General features: G+C 45.7%; 1 long non-coding RNA gene across 1 annotated transcript; it reads left to right on the top strand.

Moving 5' to 3' along the window:
* Positions 1–1,757: 1,757 nt before the first annotated feature.
* LOC123001207 (uncharacterized) lies at positions 1,758–7,460 on the top strand. Its single transcript, XR_006409845.3, has 3 exons — positions 1,758–1,897; positions 2,434–2,547; positions 3,865–7,460. It is a non-coding gene; the product is annotated as an uncharacterized LOC123001207 (long non-coding RNA).
* Positions 7,461–8,166: the final 706 nt, after the last annotated feature.

The following is an 8,166-nucleotide window of genomic DNA, read 5'->3' on the forward strand; positions in this document are numbered from 1 at the left end:
GTTCACTTCACTAGCTAAGGGCTTTTTCTCGCCAGGGTCCCCTTTCAGCAGCCAGGGCTCCCGGTTCTTCTTGGGGGTTCTAGATACAAAACAAAGGAAGCACTGGCCTACAAGGCAGAAAGCCCGAGCTCGGGTCTGAGCTCCCTGGCAAGTCATGAGATCCCTCTGAACCTCAGCGGTCACCTGTAGAATGGAGGTGATCGCATCCATCCTGCCCACCTCTCAGGACTGCAGTAGATGGGACGGGACAGGAGATAGGCAAGACTTGGGAAGATGATAAAGAGCCCTTTCCATGTATGGCCTGCTGAGTTGATATTCCCAGAAGAAATATCAGCTTTCTCCTAGTGCAGTTGGAAATGAACACTCTTTCAGCAGCACCCAGTGGGCTAGCTCCGGCACGTTCAAACATTTTTGAACTATTAATATGGATGAAATTTTATATAGCCTCCCTGTATATGAAATAAATGAAAGCAAGAATGCAAGGATTAGCAGGGGGAGGGGAGCTGGAGAGCCCCCACCCTCATTCAGCTTAGACCTCAAACTAATTGCAACCTCTGAAGTCACCCCACAGACCCCACAGTTCCCAGGAACCGGGGGGAAAGCTCCTGACTAGACCTTGCCATCAGTCTCCTCCCTGGCTAGTGACCACTTCACAGAAGCAGGAGCTAAAGCCCCCCTGTGTCCTGTGCTGCCACCTTGCTGCCAGGCTGGCTCCTTCTAGAAGCTCCTTGAGGAAGGACATAGAAAGGGGTGGGAAGGCACAGCAGACAATTTGACCAAACAATCCACGGGGGGATGAATAGCAGAACTAAGGGAAATTTCCTCACATTTGTTTTTCTTAACCAACCAACCTGTTGGAGCAGCATCTTGGCCCTGGAGCTGGGGCTGCCAGAGCAGTTTTGGGGTCTTTCAGGTAGTGGATTGGGGCCACTATCCCACCCAAGATAGCAGTGCCAGGAAGGAAACCAGTTTTGAAAAAGGCCCAGAGCTAACCTGGGAGTGACAAACCTCTACCCCAGAACACTAAAAAAGAGCTTAATTAATTAATTTAAAAAGAAAGAAAGAAACAAACAAACAAACACAGTCCCAGCTCCCGGCCTCACGTAACTGGCGAGGACTTGCTCAGTCCCGTTCTTCCCCAAAACTGACAGACCCTCCGGCACCCAGAAAAACAAGCTCAGAACAACGGTGTTCGTTTTTCCATGACTGTGCCATTGTAGATCGTAGGATATTAAGTGTGGAGCGAAGGAACATTTTAACAGGGAAAACGTGAGGACAATTCAGGAGGAAGACATTACTGCCACTCATACAGCCTAGAAATCTCGTGTCCAGGGACCTACCACGGGCCCTGGGTTTTCCCCACACCAGAGTAGGTGTTACCAACTGCTCTGTGCCCGTGGGGAAGCTCTGGCTCAGGAAGGTTAGTAGCAAGCCCAGTGTCGCTTGGCAGATGGCTGGCAAAGCAGGACAGGTGTCACTGCATTTCCTAGATGATAAAAACGTAGTGTAGGAACTTTATACATGAGGAGGCTGAGGCCCCGAGAGAAATGTGACTTGCTCAAAACCACATGGCTAGGAGATCGCAGAACTGGGACTAGAACCTGTTTTCCTGGTTCCTGGTCTCCAGAACTTTCTACTCCTCTTTAAGAATGGTGGTAACAACTCCTGCAGCAAGAAGCAACTATTAAGGATATTGCCACTATTTTTGTTACTGTTTCTCTAATCATTTTTTTTTTAAGTAGGCTCCACCCCCAGCATGGAGCCCAGTGTGGGGCTTGAACTCATGACTCTGGGATCAAGACCTGAGCTGAGATCAAGAGTCAGATGTCCAGTCACCTGAGCCACCCAGGCACCCCCTCATCATTTCTTTGACCAAAGTTCAGAGAATTTAACTGAGGTAGGTTGACCAAAGAAGAATTAATCCAAAAACAAAAACAAAAACACCTCATTTTTCTTGTTTTTTTGTCATTCTTCACCAGACTCTCCCTGCAGTGCAGTTTGGTCCTCCCCTCTCAGTTTAAAAACAAACAAAAATCAAGCCATCCCAAGTAGTTCAATCAACACTGAGCCTAGTGCCTGCCGGTGGCTGGACTCCCCTGTGTTGGCCAGAGTTTGAGTGCAGTTCAGTGAACCATGACAGACAACCATGACCTCCATTCTCACAGAATCCACACTAAGATACTGACTGGCCCCGGGGAGATACTTCTAGAAGGTCATATACCTCAACAAGAACATGTAACAAAAGGCAGAAAAAACAGCAGTGACCCCAGCAGACCCACCTGCACTCAAGGCACATGCCGAAGGACCTGGAGCCCTGTTCACAGTTCACCCAGACCGCAGTGGAGAGGAAAGTTAGGGGCCTAGAGCATACTGTTAAGTGCTTTTCCAGGGAGCGGCTTCTTTACAAGAGGTTCTGCTGGTTTCTCCCTGCAGGAGAGCAATGTGGGAGAGAAAGTTGGACACTTGGAGAACCCTATGGTCCAGTTAGGAAGACAAGGCTCATGAAATCAGCATTTTGGGGAGATGAGCTCCTTGTCTTTGTCCCAGGTATGTAAGCCTCTATTCCCTGGTGGTGTGCTCTCTACACTGTAAGCCCCTGTGGACTGTGGCTCCTTCACTGTCCAGCATAGTGACTGGTGCTCTGTCCTCACACATCTGCTCGACTTCGGTTCTGTCCCAACTGGTCTCTACTCCTGCCCCCACCACGATGCATCCCTGCATCCTTCCCCCCCTCCCCACAAGCTGATGTCCCACATGCGTTAGCTCAAGTCATTCCCCACTTCCAGCCTTACGATATCTCCCTATAGAATAAAACCCAGTCTGTAAGATCTGGGATATGCAAACCTCTCTGACTTCCTCTCCTACGACTCCCTCCCTTGCACACAGTGCTCCAGCCATTCAGCCCACGCTTGCCTGGGATGTCACACACAAAGCCTCTTCCAGCCTCAGGAGCTCTGCACTTGCTGGGCCAAGAGATGCTCCTTCCTTCCCCAGATGGTCACATGGCTGGCTCTGGCATCAACTCAGATATCACCTCTTTGTAGAGGCCACCTCTGGCCACCTTATCTGAAAGGCCAGTCCCCAGTCATTCTGTGTTATACCCCCGTAAGGGAAAAACACCTCTATACCAACTAAAGGAAAACTCTATTTCTCCAATTCGGCAGGCTCACAACCCACAGAATACTTCTGGGACCAGATGGATGGCTTTTTAGTCCACACTGACCAACTCTCTGACACCAGCTCAGTGTCCTACAATTTAGCTCAATTCTGACACTAACCAGAGTTAGTACAGACCTCACAAGGTAAGGGCTCAGGCCCACCAGACTGCCCCCAACCCAGACATCATCACCCATCCCAGGCTGTTACCTGTACTGCCAACCAACTGGATATAAATCACGGTTCCCGCAATCCTCAACTTGGGTGAAATCATTTCCTAAAATGGCTCACAGAATTCAGGGAAACACTGACATTTACAGGTTTATCAGTAAGGATATGATGAAGAGACATATAGGGCAAGGTCTGGGACGGTCCCAAGTGCAGGAGTTTCTATCCTCATGGAGTGGGGATGCGCTCACTTCCCACCATGTATAGGTGCCCACCAACCTAGAAGCTCTCTGAAGCTTGTACGTTAGGAATGTGTGTGGAGGCTTCATCACGTAAACATGACCCATTATAGACTCAATTTCCAGCCCCTCTCTCCTCTATAGAACAGCAGGGGGCCTGAAAGTACTATAGATACACACACACACACACACACACACACACACACACACACACAATAACAACTTCACAGAGTTGCTGTTCATGTTAGGAATTCATTTAGGCGAAGGGCACAGAACTGACCTTGCTTTCTCCACCAACCAGACGTGAGAAGAACAGAGCTATTCCTACTTTGAAGAGGAAGAAACTAAAAAGAAGAAATGGCAGAGCTGGTCCGTGAGCACTCCTCATGTATTGGAATCCTCCCAGTGACGGCAGAGAGCTGGGCCTCCATCCGCCTGTGGGGCTCATCATCTTCCCTTGCTCTGTGCCCTCCACCTTCTGACCTCGTCTCCTAGGTGCTGTATGATGGGTTATCCACGTGAGCCATTCAGAGCAATAACCTGGATTCCAGGCATTCAAGTTAAGTTAAAATTATACCTGCGAAATCGTAATTAAGATGCCTGGCAGAGAGGCTGTCAGTGGGGCTCAGGCCACACCCCACCATCCAATACAGTTTAAACATTTTTATTATTTGCCAACAACGAAAAATATTGAGATTCCACATAGAACATCTAAATGCCCATACTCTGTTGAAAAATCAGAAGGCCCGGCCATATCCACCATCAGGGACCAGCCTCCCCATCCCCACTGACCATCCACTCTCACTTAGACTGACACAGCCACCTTCAGATAGACCACGTTCTGTCCCTGTTTTTGCCCCATCCCATTCCCCCTTCACCCCACCTCTCAAGGAATTCTACTCTGGTGCCCTTGCCACAGGAGTCTTGTTAGAAAATATCCATTATCAGGCTACACCCTTGCTCTAAACTCCTGACCCTTTGTACAACTTAATGTCTGAACCCCCACTGGAACACTGCAGCCCCAGCCTGGCCTCTGGCTACCCTTCCAGCCTCAATTCTCTCCACCTACTTCAAAGCCATCTTCAACTATAATCATATCCTAATGGGGAAGACAGACCAACGAACAAATAAGAAACAAGACTGTAGAAGAGTTATGAAGAAGCTGCACAAAACAGTGTGACAGGTAGTCATGGGTGGGTCACCCTGAGGTACAGCCATCTAGGCAGGCCTCTCAGAGCAGGCAGCCTTGGAGCTGAAGCCTAGGCAGACAAACAGAGTTCTCTGATGAATTGTCGCAAAGCCACATTCAGGCTGCGTGGGGTGGTAGATTTTAAAACGAAACCAGTCCTTCATGTCTCCCTGTCTCCACAGCCCTTGCCATGTGACTTGGCTGCCCCTTCCATCAAGAGGTAGATAGAGTTTATTTCCCTGGTCCATGATTCTGGACTAGCTTTGGGAACTGCTTTGGCTCAAAGAACAGAAAGACTATTCTTTCCTCATCGAATTGCTTTAGCACCTTTGTTGAAAACCAATTGATCATGTATGCGTAGGTCTATTTTGGACTCTCTTCTGTTCCACTGATCCATAGGTCTGTCCTTCACCAATACTACCCTCTCTTGATTGCTACGATTTTATGGAAAGTCTTGAAATGAAAGTTACACTATATAAGATAGTGTACATCTTCCAACTTTATTCTTTTCTGAAATTGTTTTGGTCGACTCTAGATCATTTGCTTTTCCACATAAATATTAGAACCAGCTCATCAATTTCTACCAAAGTGTCCGCTGGGATTTTGACTAGGATTGTGTTGAATCTGTACATCAATTTGGGGGAAATTGTCATCTCAAAAATACTGAGTCATCCAATCCATGAATATTGTATATCACTTCATTTATGTAAGTAAGACTTATTGCCAATGTCTTCCATTGCAAAACTCTCGGATATCTTTGGTTAAGTGTATTCCTAAATTGTTGATGATATTGTAATGTCTAAAAATTTTATTTTCCAATTTGTTACTTCTAACATATAAAAACACATGTGATTTTGTTTAACCTTAGCTGGAAGCTACTTACATCTGCCCTGCATATGTTTTCTATATACAGCCAGAGCCATTTTAGAGAAAAAGAAGAATTTGGGGGGGGTCCCCCTTCTCCAGCTCTCTCCTGTCCAGGACTCTACTGGCTCTCCAGTGGTCACAATAGCCCCACAGAACTGAGCTCTAGTTCCCAGGCCAGAAATATGGCAGGATTTCCATTGGAGTTTTAGCTACTGTTCATTTCACCATGACTGCATGGCACCTTCAGGCTGAAGCCACAAAAGCTGAAAACTACTTAATATTGGTCCCTTCTTTCAAATTTTGACCCTCTTCAAAATCTGCTCACGTTAGTGGACTTTCCAGAGGCTTCAGGTACTGATTCTTGTATTTTATCCAGTGTTCACAGTTGTTCTCTGAGGGAGGACAGCCTATTAGGAACCTACTCTGCCATCTGGGTAGTGTAACTCCTTGCTGCTGATTTTGATGCCTCTGGTTGAACAAATATTAAAAAACAAATATATGCCCCCAAAAGTAAAATAACGAATATTGGCAATGATGTGGAGAAATTAGAATACTTGTGCTTTGCTGGTAGGAATTAAAATGGTACAGCCACTTTGGGAAACAGTTTGGCAATTCCTCAAAACGTTAAACAGAATTGCCATACAACCCAACAATTCTCCTTCTGGGCATATACCCAAGAGAACTGAAAGCAGACACTCAAGCAAATACTTGTACACCACGATTCAAAGCAGCATTATTCACAACAACCGATAGATGGAAATAACCCAAGTGTCCATTGACAGATGCATGCCTAAAAAAATGTAGTCCATACATCCAGTGGGATGTTTTTCAGCCATAAAAAGGAAGGAATTTCTGGTACATGCTGTTTTCTAAGGCTGTCATAACAAAGTACCACAGATTGGGTGCCTTAAACAACAGAAATTTATTTTCTTTAGTTCTGAAGGCTGAAGTCCGAGATCAAGATGTTGGTAGGGTTGGTTCTTTCTGAGGGCCATGAGGGAAGGATCCACTCCAGGCCTCCCTCCTTGGCTTTCAGATGGTCATATTCTCCCTGTGTCTTTATATGGTCTTCCCTCTGTATGTGTCTGTGTCCAAATGTTCTCTTCTTATAAGGACACAAGTCACATTGGATTAGGGCCCACTCCAACAACCTCATTTCAACTTAATCACCTCTATAAAGACCCTCTCTGCAAATACGGTTATATTCTGAGGGACTGAGGGTTTAGGACTTCAACATATGAATTCTAGCTGGGCAGGGGACACAATTCAGCTCATAATATGTTATAACATGGATGAACCTGGAAAACATTAAGCTAAGCAAATAAGCCAGACACAAAAAGACAAATATTATGTGATTCCACTCAGATGAGATACCCAAAGTAGTCAAATTCATAGAGACAGAAGGTAGAATAGAGGTTAACAGGTGGGAAGAGGAGGGAATGGGGATTTAGTGCTGACTGGTTATAGAGTTCCTGTTTGGGATGAGGGAAATGTACTGGAAATTGATAGTGGTGATGGTTGCACAACACTGTGAATGTGCTTAATGTCACTGAGTTACACACGTAAAATGGTTAGAACAGTACATTTTGTTAGATATATATTTACCACAATAAGAAAGTATACTTGTGCAAAAAAAACAAAAACAAAAACAAACAAAAAAAACTCTACAAAAAGAAATTATTACCTTAAGTTTCTTCACCACACCTGAAAATTGGTGGAGCAGCACAGGGTATTTCTAGTGTTTTGTTTACTGGTAAAAGAATTTTCAATTTTCTGTTGTTTTTCCCCCTTTGAATTATGCACCTCAGTACAGTGACACCAACCATTATTTTAAGACAAAAGGCAGGTTATTAAACGCAAAACGAGAACAAGAAAACAGTTTCTGGACATGTCTGTTAAAAAAATGAGATTAGGGATGCCTGGGTGGCTCAGCTGGTGAAACATAAAACTCTTGATTTTGGCTCAGGTCATAATTTCAGGGTCATGAGATTGAGCCCCATGTTGGGCCCCATGCTGGGTGTGGAGCTTGCTTAAGATTCTCTCTCTCCCTCTCCCTCTGCCCCTGCCCCCACCCTCCGCTCACCCGTGTTCACACACTCTCTCTCTCTTTCTCAATTAAAAAAAAAAGAAAAGAAATGACATTAAATCAGGTCTTCAGTTGAAACAACGGGTCATTAATAACCCAGGCACTTAAAGAGTTTACTTGCAATTTCCAAGATAGCTGGGTGTCCTTTTGTCCCAATAAAATACCATCTTCTGGGCTGGAGACTTAGAAAAATGATTTATCTCTGTGTCAAATGGCATCATGACACAGAGCATATAATGCTGTGGCCCTATGAGCTTCACATAGGAGGACAAGCGATTCTTGTGGTGGGCAGCACGTCAAGGGCAAAGCGTTTCAGACTCTTCCCTCAATATTCACAACAAGCTGGAGAGATTACCACGATCCCCATTGGTCAGGGGACACCAGTGAGGCCCCGAGGCTCCAGCCTTCCTTCAGGAATCTACGCCTAGCTTAACATCTGGCAAGTCTATGGGTAAGCTATC

The sequence above is a fragment of the Ursus arctos genome, unplaced genomic scaffold (assembly GCF_023065955.2).
Source record: "Ursus arctos isolate Adak ecotype North America unplaced genomic scaffold, UrsArc2.0 scaffold_14, whole genome shotgun sequence".
Lineage (NCBI taxonomy): Eukaryota > Metazoa > Chordata > Mammalia > Carnivora > Ursidae > Ursus > Ursus arctos.